Source organism: Nipponia nippon, unplaced genomic scaffold (assembly GCF_047370975.1).
Source record: "Nipponia nippon isolate SJK-2023a ecotype South Korea unplaced genomic scaffold, ASM4737097v1 scaffold_5, whole genome shotgun sequence".
In the NCBI taxonomy this organism is placed as follows: domain Eukaryota; kingdom Metazoa; phylum Chordata; class Aves; order Pelecaniformes; family Threskiornithidae; genus Nipponia; species Nipponia nippon.
The window spans coordinates 27942318-27958363 of record NW_028262369.1 but is presented as its reverse complement, the minus strand read 5'-3'; the positions used below and the strand labels follow the sequence as shown (position 1 = coordinate 27958363).

Below are 16046 nucleotides of genomic sequence, written 5' to 3'. Positions count from 1 at the left end.
TAGAAGTACAAACCTGGCAAGCTCCATTCAGATTTGGTCTTATGTGAAATTACAGAATTATTACCTATGAAAATATCCTAACGAATTCTAACTCATATTAAAATGCATTGTTTTTAAAATAGGCACAACATACCCCTGCTGCAAGTTCAAAAACCCACTTCTGACAAAATTGTCTTCTCAGCCTGTTACAGCACTGCTCCATTGCAGAAAGTTTTAATGCATTTCCAGCACATGCGATGCTATAGAAGTTTATATAAACTTTGAAATTATATGTAAGTCAGGATGAGGGGAAAAACTTGGAAAGCAAACAAGGCTCTCTTCAACAGTATTTAGAAGACAACTTATTTTGGACTGCTTTATACCACCAAAAAAGTGTTTTAAAATCATCTAGGATTGCTAGAATTTTTCAGATTTGAGGGGCAGTGAAAGTGATACCACATGAGCTGGTGAAGATGACTTACACATTTTACTCCTCAGCTGATTAAACTTTGTTCTGATTATTGTTAGAAGATACAGGAGTAAAGATGTCAGAACCCTACCTAACTTCAAACTTTTAATCCTAGCCCAGCAGTGGACTGATAAGGTAGAACAGCACGGGAGGGAATTCGACAAGGAATGAGAAAGAATTCAAAAAAAATCTAGAGAGGGAAAAAAAAAAAAAAACCAGACCTCAAAAGACTAATTCTATTTCGGCTCTTTCATGATCTTTATAATCACTAGTGTCTTCACAGGTACGTATTTGTTAGGCTTAAAGGTAAGATGAAAGAGAGCTTGTAGCATCCCACTAATCTCCATTTTCTGCTGTACCAGCAGTGATTCATGCATTTCTACTATCACAGCTTCTAATATCCATTCTGATGTGTCAGATACACCTGACCTGTTGGCCAGAATACCTGGTGAATGAGTGTCTGGTCCCTAATGAAGAAGAGAACGCTGACATTTAGAAGCTCACAGATTCCCTGGTACTCCAGGAGGATGAAGTCAAATACTGCAACTGAACTATGGACAGTTCATCATCTACCAACATCGTTTTTACAAATTAACATTAAAAAAATGCACCTTGAGTGCTTAATAAACACAAATCTTGATATCGTCTAATTTTAAATGCTATGCATTCTTTTTCTATGAATACGTTAGCATGATTTTTTACAATTTCCATTAATAGTAAAGGCTACATAAAGTCAAAAAGTATTTCTGCTGAACTCAGCTAAGTAACTATGATCTTGCAGTAAAATTTATCATGTACTTAGAGACAAATATTGCATAAATAATAGCAAAAAAAGCAGGCAAGGAAAAGGGTCCCAGGTATCTGTAAGCTACAGCAGCTACCCATAAGGCTGTATCAAATTACAGTGAAAACAAAGCTTCCTACCAGATCAGTTTTTAAATCAGTTCATCCACCGTGCATGGCAATAATCAGTGGTTTCTTTCTAAGAACGTGTCTCATTTATCATCATTGTGGTTTTTGCAGTCATACATAGCTCTTGATCATGTTCATCTAATAAACCCCCAGGAAAAAGTGGGAGGTTTTGGTTTGTTTGGGTTTTTCTGGATTGGTTCTCCCCCCCGATACTCTTCAGGAACATACATTTCATTCCTGTCAATCCACAGATAAAGCTGGCTGAAAGACAAAAATATCCTTTATTTTGCATCTGTAGGATACAGAGAGCAAATACAGGTTTTTGTACCTCAGGACCAACACTAATAATGATCTGCTGGTGCAGCAGAATTCTCTTTACTCTGAGAAAAAGAAGCTGCTTCAGCTATGAAGAAATATAGCACAGCGTGGCACTTCCACACTTTTCTGTCAAAGCTCATGTCTCGGTCTCAGGGGATTAAATGAGCTCAAACTTTTTCTAAGCCTAGTTAGAGGGGTTAAATACGATAGAGGCTCCAAGCTATATTCTTTAAAACTGAATAACTCATTTGTTCATGTCCCCAGTTTTGTAAACTTGATGACATTTAAGGAGCACAGCAGTAAGAAAAAACAGCAGCAGCAGCATTATCTACTTTTTTGATGGAAAGACCTCTATTAACCACATTGTAAAAATAAGGAGTCTGGACACTGTTTGTTAAGCAAGATGGAAGACTAAAATTATGTAGACGGCAAATGGTAGCAGTGCATATGTAGATATTGCCTAAATATTAAATACCCATGTTCTTACAAGACATCTATAAGTAGACCCTGAAAAGAAAATAAAAAGGAACAACCATCTGCTTTAGAATTTCACAGGAGGAAGGTTGTGACTATTAGAAAAAAAAAAAAAAAAAAAAAAAAAAAAAACACCAAACAAAAAAAAAGAACAGAACAAGTTATTAAGGCTAGATCTGTTCCAGGCTGTTCTTCCCCAATGTCAGTCCCCTTTGAGAGAGGATCAGGTCTCTACAGTTAAGCAAACATTCAAAGATATTAAATTTTTTTGTCTTTCCATACAGGGATCATTTGATCATCAAAAACAGCCTGTGTGACTAATGTACAGTAATTAAAAAGATGTATTACCCTTGAAATAATTTTAATAACAGGTGCAGTAAATCTATTCATGGGTTATTAAATATAAAGATACCACATCTGGCTCAGAAAATTTCTTCAGCTCCCAATAACCTGTTGCTGAGAGTGCTGCCAGGGAAGTACCACTCCGTACTTCAGCTGTTCTCATACTGTGTATATCCACGAGTGTCACTGCTGGATACTGGGTACCACAACTTCAACAGGTAGTACCTATTCTAATGCGATCACTATTTAAAGACTGAAGCTTGCCTTAAGTGGAAAATTATAGGGGTTTTATACAACTTTTTCTCCCCAAAGCCAAGAATCTTAGGTGTGTCTCAGTGCTACCCATATACAAACTCTATCATAACACTGTTCAAACTTGGAACAGAGGCATAGAAGCAAGGACATAATTATTGTTTTGATGACAATATTCCAACAACTACCAGGCCCACAACTTATTTTAGGAAATCATAAGCCAAATTTAATTATTCTTCATTTATACATTTTGTTTAGAGATATCACTCGTATATCCAGAAATTGAAACAGTTTATTTAAGAATTTATGAAGCCCTGCATGACCTGATCTAATTGGATCAGCTTTTGACTAGACCGACATCCAGAAGTAACTTCCAAATTCAATCACTCTATGACTCCATTACCCAACAGTATAGGGTATATTGGTGAATAGTACTGAGAATCCTGTGAATCATTTAAATGAATGGGAAGACAGGAATATAATATAATACTGGACTGATGAGTGCCAATTACAAAGGTTGAAAGTAACAATACTTTTTTTGGTGTTTGTTTCAGAAGCAAGCTTCCAGTACCAAAACATATTAAATCCAACTTTTTTCTTGCTTCCCACAAACACAGAAAACAATAAAGCAATAGGGTTAATAAAAGGTTACCAAATTCATTAATAGTTTGGGCAACGCAGAAACTCTGCGGTATTCTACAGACAGACTGAAATTGTTTAAGTGCCTAAGGACCACTGTGAAGCAGACTGAGAAATTTAAAGTTTTTCCTCAAGGGAATATTAGCTTAAATAGATCAGTCAGTTCTGACTAAATGTGACTATCTTTTACGAGTACAAAACAGTGTTAGAGAGAAAAATAAGATGAGCCATTTCTTAATAACTTGATGAAGCAACAATGTTGACGACTTCTCTCAAAACACACAATTACAGCACTAACAATTTAAAAGCAATTAAGTACATCTTACAGTGACTCTTACCCCAGGGGAATGAGGGTCCTATGAATAATTATGAACGAACTGTGGTATTTCAGATAGCACAAAAACTAAACTCCGAAGTTTAAAATACTCAGGGGTTATCACCAAGTTTGAAAACAGACTGGATTTGCCAATCGTATTATTTAAAAGCAGAGGTCTACATATAGTGATTGTATATTCAAACAAGGCAGGGAATTCATTCCTCTTCATGAACTACGGATAGGAGGTAGTTTTTAAATTTCCAGAATTTAAAAATTATATTTAGATTAATAATCTTAACACTTAAAACCAGGCCCCGACAAAAGCACAATTAAAGGCTTTTGCAATGGGTGAGGTGGGAGATCTTCCTCTTGTTCCCTCTCCTTCCCAGTCTCCATACCACACAATGATTTTGGCTGACAGATACAGACCCTGCCCTAGATATAGATCCTTTAAAACTTTCCCCACTCAAATCCCTATCCCAATGAAGAGCAAGAGCTTTTATGATATAAGATCAACTTTCCAAAACGGTATTAGAAAACACATCTCTGAGCAAAAGAAGAAGGCAAGTTCAAGCAGCATGATGCTGGAAGAACAACCCTTTCAGAAGAGGAGGCTAGAGAGATGTAAATACCGTGCACATGTGAAAGCTGCATGAGTTTCATTGAGATAAATAACCGTATCAGCTTAATGCAACCAGTACAAGTTTATGTATGAATCATCTCACACAGAATTTTAAAAGCCTTATTTAGGTTTGACCGAATTCAGCAAGTAAGACCACTTCAGTCTACTTGATAAAGCCCACACAGAGCTTTACATTTGTTTAGCTAAAAATTGAGAAGGTTTACATTAAACAAACACAGCACACAAATGAGACATAGACATAGGGTCAGAGAACTGCCATAGCAGATGATTTAATCCAAAATACAAAGATATCTAACCAAACAGTATCAACTGCTTCAGAAAGTCATGGGGAAATATAATGGAGTAACTTGCTCATGGAGCATTTTCTTCCAATCCCCCCAGTTTTCTGTAGGTCTGACACATTCAGCTTTCTAGTAATTATAATTTTTTGTTGTATTCCACTTAATGTAATAGCCTCATAAGCAACATATTTAATTATTTCTATGCAACTCAGTAAGAGCTTTCTTTGATGAAAGGATTTATGACTATGATGAAAGTCATTTATTATGACTTCCAAAATATTATATTCTTTCCCAAAGGCTACAACTCATGGATTTTATTTTTGGTTTAAAATGTCTGGTAAGTTAAAGAAACAAAGTTCTGAATTTTTTGTCTTTCTCATTTTGCCTTTTCGTCCTATTATATATTTAATGTCTTCTTGAGGTCAAAACAATTTCTCTCAAATCACAAATTCAGAAAGTTTACCCCACACTGCTTTCTACATTACCAGAAGACAGCTCACCATCTTAGAGGAAGGGGTGCTAGCAGCTTTTAAGGCTGTATTTTGAAATATAACCGAAAAATGGTTGTTTTGTTGTTTCACACTAGAAAACAAATAGAAACCTATTTTAATATTTGACTGATCCTTTCAGCATTTGATCTTAGATTTATTTCTCAGTCTGATTACACAAGTGACTATAACACCAAAACCTACATACAAAACCTCACTACAGAGGGAGAGATGACATGCAAGATAAATGTACTGGGGGTTTGAGTTCTGCAGAATTAAAAAAAAATGATAACTGTTATATTTTGGAATATCAGCCGGTATTCCTGTGTGCTATCAATCCATCCTGCTTGACGATCACTCAAGATTTGTTGAATTTAGACAAATTAAACATGTTTTTTTAAAAGCTAAAAGTGTAATGAAATATACTAAAAGACTCTCATTGAACAATCTAAACTACACTAGAAAAATTATTTCTTTTCTTTTATATTTTATGACATATTTCCACAGCATTGAAAGGGTCATTTATACTACTCTGTTTACAATTGTAATTCCATTGCAATTAATTCTACTTCTAATTTGGGCTAAATGTTATATTCCTCTTGAAATACAATATTGTTACTCTAATTTTGTTGCTTTCACATGATAAATTGCTTAGAAAGATTTAAAATCCATTATTTTTTTTGGTATTCAAACAAAATAAATGGATGATAAAACTCCAAATGCTTTGTACAATGGGGAGCTTTTTCTAAAAAAACAAAAAAAAAAAAGAAGAAACAAAACCCAAAACTGAACAAATGTTATCCAGAGAGGAAAAACAAATAATTAAATGATAAGGGATAAAGGAAAGCATTAGTGAGACAACACATGCTTGAAAGGACCGAAAAAGCAAGAGTGAATTTTAAATTGCTTCCAAACTATAAATCTGCTTGATAAAGGAACATACTTTTTATATAAAACAGTAAAGCAAAACAGGAGAAGCACAAAGATTTATTAGTTCCTTTCCAGCACAGAAGTATTTCTTACAATGAAACTAACTTGCAGGGTTCTGCTATATGCACATATTTCAGTAATAACAGTAAATGTTTTAAAATAATGCTCCCCTAACAACTTTCTTTTTGGCAAATACTAATTTGAGCTTGTATTTTCAACAGAACTGATAATAACGGGTAATGCCAGATATGTAGATGTGTCAAAACATTTGTTCTGACCTGCTGATACTGTGATTTCAGGAAACTGGATAAAAAGTAAGACTACACATAAACTTGTGATCAGTTTACAACAATAAAAAAAAGTGCGAGACTTGGGAATAAACAGCAGAATTTTTACTAACTGATGCTGACAAAAACATACTGCAAGTATTAGTGAAATACTGTGGTCAGTTTGGATTAATATAATAAAGATTTACTGAAAACAGCTGTAATACAATCACTTCTGTCTGTCCCCAGACATCAAGATTGTATTATGAGATTCCTAAGCAGAGGAACATGGCTTCTGTGCAGCTTTATGCAACTATCAAATCCTGCCCATTACAGGCAAGTCTGCAATGTGTTATTCTAAACAAGAAATTCCATAAGACGTTCTGCAGAAATACCAATTATTTTAGACCAAAGGCTTTTTACAAACAAGATACACTATCACCTTCCTACATACATAGCTACTTGGAAACCATTACTTTAACAAGTCATGACTGCTATGAGTTTAAGTTATAAAAAATATTATTCGGTTTGGATTTTTAAATGAATGCAATAATATTTAAATTAAAAAATTACTAATTATGCCCCAGCAGTAACAGAAGCAACCTCTACCTTTGTTATCTTTGGCAGGCTTTTCAAGGCAAAGATATGAGTCAGCTTTTTCCTGTAGCTTGCATTATACTTGCTGGCATTGCCCCAGCTTTGCAAGTCTCGAAGTATTTCCAAGTGCTAGACGTGAAGTTACACCCACAAAGTTTTTACAGAATGCCAACATTTGTCCTCATCGTGGTTAAAATTTAACCAAGAGCTGTAATTGAACTACAATGAAATGTCTTCTATGCATTCTGCTTTATTTCAGCTTGCTTTCTTTACAACAAATATACTTCATGAAAAGCTGCAAAACAATAGAATTGCTAATAAAGCAAAAAATTAACATTTCATCAAAAAATGCCACATGAATATATTCATACAGATGATTCACTTCATCAGCAAGAGAGCACGCGTTGAAATAGTTTACAATTAGCACTCTCGATGTGGTTTCCCATTTCTCCCTACTTCTTTGGTGGCTTCAGCAAACTTTTTCCTGTAGTTCCTACAACATGCCGAAATGCACTAGGAAGCCTTTCAACAGTTAGATATACTTCTGTCATCCTGGGATAAAAACCCACATTTTGCACAGTTCTCTGATTTTATATTGTCACTGCATAATTCCACAAACAAAGCGCAATCTCAATAATAAATTCATAACTGGATGTATTTTCCTAGCGCAATGAAAATAAATAACATAAACAGATTTATAAGCAGCTTATGGATCAGTATTTATCCGAGCTGAAACTCTATTTCAGCAGAAATAAAGGAAAATAATCTATTCTGAACTATCCACTCAAAACTCATTCATATAGAAAAGGAGAAGAGTAGACCATGATGTGTCTGCTACTTTCTGACACACATAGATAGTTATCTTGGCCCTAGTCATTAACGTCACAACTTTTTACAGTAATACTGCTTCACCTTCTAACTTAACAGAAAGGAATGCTTATGCTTGACATCAAAACATATTTTGTTACTCCTTAAAACACTAAGCTAGACAGCAGGAGAGTCAGATAAAACAAAGGCTATGCCTGAAAAAAATACCTGTGTACTGAATTCCCACACTTCTACCCCTCTCCTAATTATTTTATGTAAATTTGAATGACAACGCTAAAATGTACAGGTTGGGGATAGCTACCCCACGACAACATACCTTTTTGTTCAGCCTTAATAAATAAATAAATACATAAAATCACTCTTTGCTAGAACATACTAGCTCCTAGCAAGTATTAAAAAGATAGAACAGGGATGAAATCTCAGGACACAAGATAATTCAAAAAGTCATATAAGTACTGCCTACAGACTAAGGCCCCTTTACTGGAAAGGTGTAAGAATATGAAACATCTTATATGACAGTTTTCAAATTAGCCTAGCCATAGTCAGCAGACTGCCTAATCACTAATCAATAATAAAAGAATAATTATGCAAGATTTCGCTTAAGAGTTTGGAAACCAGAAAGTCCATTTCCAAAGTATGTAACCTACACTTGTCTCATGGTATTTCTCCTTATATCTCTCAACAGCCTATGCCAAACTGCCAGTACCGCAGCAACCCAGGTCTTCCAGGACCAGCTAAAGAGAGTTTATTTAAAAAAAAATTGGACAGAACTGTTAAGATATTCAACAGTATTGTATGTAAATCCATTTTTTAAATACTCTACTTGGAAAACCTGATGGGCTTAGATGACTCCTGGCTTCTGTGGTAAAATCTTTCACAATTAAGGTTCACTTGCAAAATAGCCACAGCATTGGCACAGATGCTGGTTCCCAAATTATTTACTTCATTTTTCTCCTACTCATACATTCCCAGCATGACTCCATGACAGATGAAGAACTTGTCAAACACACGTTTACAAGACGTATGCAATTTTCAGTTCAACTAGTCACAGAGTAATATACCACAAACTACTTTTAGATACCTCATTAGCAGCCACTTCACTGTTAACAGAGTCTAGAAATTTGCTCTTAAATTTTAATGTCTCAGGATAAATTAATGCTAAGCAATCTTCATAGAAATTGCCAATACAGAGGTACAAGCCTCTGAAAATAAGTATTTGTAAAATGTAAGGTAGGTGGGCAATGCCTGCATACAGCTACAACAATACTATTAGGCACTACTGGGACCTCAGGTGCCGCTTTTTGGTTATTCTCAAAACACAAAAACTCTCTATTACAAGAAACGAGCCTTTTTCTGTGACCAGAAATCTAAGTTTATTAGTCCCGTTGCCTGTTTGATCACTATGCAAGAAAAATGTTAGTAAAGGTGCTAACTTCTTTAGGAACTAAATTCCATATGTTATTTGGAAAGGAGACACACCACTTACATTACATTGCTGACAGCAAAGTTTTACCTAAAAATCTACTCAGCAGTTCAGGCATTAAAATTTCATATGCAACATCCCAGCCACATGGCTACAAAATACAGCCATAACACACATAATCACAATCCCTTTGTTATCCTCCAGTGAACAGAGCAGGCTTTTTCTATTAGGAAAATTAAAATCAACGGTTATGAAACAAAATAAACTATTTTCAATTAACATAATCCCCTTAGTGTCTAGAAAACTATCTGCTACATTGCAAGTTAACCATTACATTTGCTAAAATTGCAAAGGGGTGGAAGATACGGATTTCTTCACAGATACTGAAGAATTATTCCAATTTAACAGGAACAAAAGGGTGTTCATCTAGAAGACACTGCCCAAGCTATACCAGTTTTACCCTGCGGGAAAAATATTTATCCCATTACACCCTCCTTCAATCAGCAATGTGAGAATTAGTCCTTTCTGATCAATCAACAAAGCTGCAAAGCATATATGAAACAGCACTAAAGAAAACACCTTTAAAGCCATGACTCTTAACTGCCTTAAAAAAAATCCCTACCTCCTTGAGAGCAATCAGTTTTTTCATCCTCCCAAACTTCAAATAGAAGGACAAAATAATTCACATATGTAACCCTAATTCGTGGTTTCCATAAAGTTGTAAACTGCACATCCCTTGGCTTCAATCCGTTTAAACATGGTAGACCAAAATGAGCCCTAAATACAGTTAGTCACCTACTAAACAAATAATAATTTTATAACGTTGGAATTTTAGCAGTGCCTTGAAAAGAGGAGACAAGAATGACACTGCACAACACCAGTTTTCCACAATGAAAGCTCAAGTCTTCCCAAGCACTGAGGCTTTCAAGACTTTTTCTGTGAAATACGCACCATGTTTCAGCAGAGGAGCATTTTAAAGAAATTAAAACTGTTTTAACCAAATTCCCGATCTTTCTCAGACAAGGCTTTGCCCTGGTAAGGAGACACAGTAATTTGCTCACGGGTTGGGGAAGAAGAGTTTGTATTTCTTACACATTCACCTGCCTTAGGAACAAAAAAGAAAAAGACAGAAATAAACTGGAGAAACCAAACATCCCTCTGGGTCTAGTACACAATTTAGCTATTATTTGTGGGGGTAAAGTGCATGTTGAGAGGGTTTTTTTGTAACTGAATAGTCCCAGGCAAGATCCATGGAAATCTAATAGTTTGGGGATAGCAGACTACAGATGAGGAAAATAATTAATTTCAGTTTTCAAATCTTTCTCTACAGACAAGCCAGAAACTGCCCCCTTCCCAGGCTCTTTCTTTACAGGGGGAACACTGCGAAACTTGAGATTCTTGGATACTTACACAATATCAGCAACTACAGCATTGATTACAGCTTTCATGTGTTTCCTTATAAAAATCACAAGATATGGCAATGTTCACATGATCCAAGCAGTGTTTCCCAACCTCTTTTGAAAGAGCAAAGGGTCATCCAAACAAGAAAAGAAATCCAAAGACCACCTTAGCTTTTTGGAAAAAAAATCCAAGGGACCACCCTATGTAATAAAATAATAGTTTTATTCAAAACAGTCAAAAGTTTAGAACACACAAGTTAGACATTTGCTAATTTTATTATCCCTTTAGTATGTTTGTTTCCTTGCTTGCATGTGTCAGAACGCATATATGACGTTTTTATTGGGTTTGGCTCCATTTTAGTTTAAACCATAGTTGCTCTGTTGCCCACTTTCTGATGCCTTACAGACCACTTGCAGGCAACGGACCAAGACTGATGCAGACACAACGGGATTAACTGCAATCTGTGCTCTTGTGGAAGTCATGTGAAATGACTGTCACAGTGGCAATATATTGAACACTTTCCTACACCACCTGAGGTATCAACTATGGCCGTTATTGAAAGTCTCAGAAGACGGCAGTTGGGATTTGGTAGGACCATGAAGACTGGGCTACCTTGCTGCTAGCAGAGGCAGTCTTCCTTCCTTGAAGCACGTTACTGAGGTGACAAAGCAGCACTCTTATTCTGCAATTAAAGAATCTTAATTTCCTCCACATGTATTAGTGGTAGTGTTTGGTCTTGTTTTACTTTTTTATTTAATAGATGAATGTGCATACAGCAATGTGGAAGGCCATACCATGCTTACAACTGCCTACAGATCTGCACATTTCATACGGTCTTCAATGTAGAAAACATGCAAAAAGGAAACATCTGTTTTACCCAAGATGACGGCATTCAAAAGCAAATAAAAATAATGAATTTAATAATCATAGGTTTTTTAAGAATTAGTCGTCTTTGCTACCACCCAGCTGCATAAAATACACAGCATGCATCTGAGCTTAATCAAAGACACAGAAATGTCATTTTGGGAGCTGCAAAAAAGCTGGAAATACAAAGAATGAGAAATCAAACAATTTTTGCAAGCAAAGATCCCTAACTTAACAGAAAGTACATTAAAGACTTCCAAAAGAGATGTCTGTAGCCCCGTGTAAAACAAAAGTTCACATACAATTTAATTGTGTCCTACTAGAAGAGATTAATGCTGCAGTTGGACACAAAAGAAATCTGCAACTCCTGTACTTCTTGGAGAACAGGCACCGTGCCCACAAGACGCTTGCACCAGCGGGATGCCCGTCCAGCAACATTACTTGTCATTACCTAACTCAGAGCTTCCTCCTTCCTTAGCTCTGCTGGCAGCAGGATTTTGAATGCTGTCCAGGCTACTCAGTGCAGTATCAGCGAGCATAAACTAACTGAGCTGACAATAACACGTTCGACAGGACACCAAGATCCAGAAAAGCACACCTGTCCAAAATAAAACTATAAAAGCTCCTTAAAAGAAAAAAAAAGGATACAAACCTCTGGTTCCCACAGGCAGATGTGACTGTTCATTTGACCACAGGGAGAATGTAATTAATACACAGATAAATCCGTGTTGCTAACAGTGAAAATCCCTCAGATCTAGTTCTAATGAAAGGAGCACACCGTGAACTTCTCACTAGTCCCATAGTGACTGCTGTCAAATGTGTGCCATATTCAGTATGCAACTCTGAAGTAAAGAAAACAGCAAGTCAACAATACAAGATAAAAAGGGCCGATGTGATAAACACGATCACCATAATGTGCAGTCCTCATTCTCCAGCCACTGAAATACAGCCCACTTGGAATGAAACAAGAGAGCTGCTAAACATATGACAATACTGTCCCACATTTAAGGAAAAGAAATGGCCCTGTGCCAAACTTAAATTAATCACCTAGTTTGTGGAGGCAGACTAATTCAAATCGATCAAAAAAAAAACATACAAAGAGGTACCACATCAAAGCTTTTGCAGGGCAAACCAGTTAGAAATAGAGACAAAAGACATCGTTAGTGTATTAGTTTTTACCAACTTGTACTGAGATTTACTACACATTATAACAAAAGAACTAACTTAATGATTACACAGCAATAAAAAAATACAAATAACCGATTGTTGATAACTGTCAAAAGCCAATGGTCCATTTTCTGCCTAGGAATCCCATCTAAACTGGCACCTCCAACAGAAACAAAAAAGAAAAATTGTAAAGCCCTAGCTAATTTTTCTCAGTTCAATATTTTTGTTTGGTTGTTTTTTTTCCCCACATCTTTCTTTCTAAAAGACAATATTATGTAGAAGTAAATATAAATATATAAACAAAATGGGTACTTATATTAAAACAAATCCTGTCTGACAAATAATTACTATTTTTTAAGAGGTTTTAAACAGCGAGATGCAAAAAAAAAAAACAAACTCATCTTAGAATCACAGAATCATTTAGGTTGAAAAAGACCTTTAAGATCATCGAGTCAAACCATAAACCTATCACTGCCAAGTCCACCACTAAACCATGTCCCTAAGCACCACATCTACCCGTCTTTTAAATACCTCCAGGGATGGGGACTCAACAACTTCCCTAGGCAGCCTGTTCCAATGCTTGACCACCCTTTCGATGAAGACATTTTTCCTAATATCCAATCTAAACCTCCCCTGGTGCAACTTGAGGCCATTTCCTCTTGTCCTCTCACTTGTTACTAGGGAGAAGACCACCTCGCTACAGCCTCCTTTCAGGTAGTTGTAGAGAGCAATGAGGTCTCCCCTCAGCCTCCTCTTCTCCAGGCTAAACAACCCCAGCTCCCTCAGCCGCTCCTCATAAGATTTGTGCTCTAGACCCTTCCTCAGCTTCATTGCCCTTCTTTGGACACGCTCCAGCACCTCGATGTCTTTCTTGTAGTGAGGGGCCCAAAACTGAACACAGTACTCGAGGTGCATAGGGACTCACCAGTGCCGAGTGCAGGGGGACAATCACCTCCCTGGTCCTGCTGGCCACACTATTTCTGATGCAAGCCAGGATGCTATTGGCCTTCTCTTGGCCACCTGGGCACACTGCTGGCTCACATTCAGCCAGCTGTCAACCAGCACCCCCAGGTCCTTTTCCGCCAGGCAGCTCTCCCGCCACTCTTCCCCAAGCCTGTAGCGTTGCATGGGGTTGTTGTGACCCAAGTGCAGGACCCAGCACTGAGCCTTGTTGAACCTCCTACAATTGGCCTCGGCCCATCGATCCAGCCTGTCCAATCTTCTGTGTAAGTTCTCCATTCAAAAGAAAAAATTATAATTGAGAGTTGAAGCTTTGAAAAAACAGATGTTCAGAATATACAATTTTCTCTTTCCAAGGTACAGAAATGCTTTTTGTCAGCCAACTCTTGGAAGCTGTGTACAACAGGAACTGCAAGTCATCACATTTCCAGGTGCACTAAACTGCTTGTTTTACTGAAGTTATACTGTGCTTTGAGCCTCTACCAGAATACAGAATAACAAAACCAAGTATAGCAGGAAAGCACAAAGGTAATTTTAAGAGTATATTTTGAAAATAAAAAAAAAGATTTTTTTTTTATAATCATTATACACATGTTTATAGTGAAGTGAATAAGGGATAATCCCCCCTTTATTTTGATGAAATTTATTTTCTTCTTAAAGTGATATTAAGCAGTACCTACATTACAATGTGTATTGGAAAGGACATGAAATTAAAATTATTTTTAAAACCAGTGAACAGGAGTAACAACAGAAATGGTCATACTGGAAAAAGGTAGAAAATTAAGCACGGTGAATCCTGCTTTTCATTCAAAAATTCTGTTCTGATTACCAGTACAGAATCCAAAGTCATGCTACATACGAAGGATTTTGAGTTTTTCATTAAATCTGTGAAAGGTACAGGAGACCAAGTTTTATGTGCAAATACAAGCATTTGATATCAGGAGAGCAAAGAGCTATTACCTATATAATAACCTCATATATATGAAGGTCCATATTGCATAGGGTCAAGAAGTACATTAATGGGTCATTTCCTTTAAATATGTACCATCATCAGAAACATTTCAAAAGACACACAGTTGCAATTTTTCATACTTTTGTTTTATTGTCTTTACACAAAGTTTAAGATACATTTATACTGTCATTCTTACTTTCAAATGCTAAAACAGAAGGTCATAGTTAAATGGGCAAGCTAAGAAACCATCAGATTTTACGACAGGCAGAAATTCCTTACTTTTGTTTCCTCAGATGTTAAAAATTATTGTAAATTAATAGGTCTAAAGAAATGACACTCAGGAAATAACATATCAGCAATCCTGGCAGGCTTAAGAGAGTTGCTGGATCCATTTATTGCAGAACAGTTTCATAAAGACGAAGGCTTGAAGAGATCATTGTATTACCTATGTTCATCTTCTGCATCTCACAGAACATCTGTAACATTTCATTGCTCGGCCTATAATAAGCCTCGTAATTAGGCTACAGTGTTCTAATACAGAAAAAAACCCTGAGCTGCTATATATGCAGCAGACCACCACAAAGGCCAAGTCATATGCAACAGTGAGGAACTAATTATTGGCAAGATTAGACTTCGTGACGCCACCAAGCAATTTATACGCTGTTATTGCATATGAATTCCTCTGCAGCACTCTCATGATCAGTTTGATTTCAAGCACTTGAACAAAGCCTAGCAACCAAACATTTATGAAAGACAGTTTCCTATATCACTTCAAACAGCTACAAACATGATTTGAACACTGCAAAACATATACAACTCCGAGACATTTAAATCCAATTTATTTAGTTTCAAGTCAAAGATAAATTAATGGCAGTTTATGTTGTCTTAAAATATCCCATACAGAGGAATAGATATGAAGACTTCTAATGGGGTAGGTAATCTTTAAAAGTTCAAAAATAGGAAGCTGATGTTTCAGTTCTAAACTGAAAAGAAAAAAGAATTCAGATGAATTCTTAATAAAAACATAAGGGGCTACTAGAAAAACTAAACCAAGAAAGGAGTTCCTTACACTTCACTCAGGTTTGGCTCTCTTTAAAGGTAAGACCAAATGTTCAAAAGCTACAAAACACAGTAACACTCACTGAAGTAACAGGGAAGCCACTGGTGACGTTTTAACCCTTGATACTAAAATCTACTAGCAAGACAAGAAAAAAAAAAGTATGGAGAAAATAAGCAGCAGGAATATTGCATCAGTGCAAACAAAGAAATCCTCAAAAAAAGCTTACACAAAAACACAGTATTTGTAGCATGACATTACAAACTTGTTTTGTCAACTATATAACCTCTGCTGTCTCTGTGCATTCTGATGTACTTCTCGGTCAGCCTATGTCAGTAAATACTTCACTGTTTCTGTTTTGGGATCCTTCTGCTTTCCAACTCACCAGGACTACTTGCTCTTGGTTGTTTTGGCTGAAGTCCCAGAGAAATAACAACGCCCTTGAGTTGATTCTCATGGAGTTCAAGAAGCAACAGGTGCTCAAGGGA

The 16046-nt window shown here is 36.3% G+C and overlaps 1 protein-coding gene across 3 annotated transcripts in view; it reads right to left on the bottom strand.

Annotated features, from left to right (window-relative positions):
* Window positions 1–16046, bottom strand: part of FAF1 (Fas associated factor 1) — a 177196-nt gene that overhangs the window by 138404 nt on the left and 22746 nt on the right. The gene's annotated exons all lie outside the window — the stretch shown is intronic.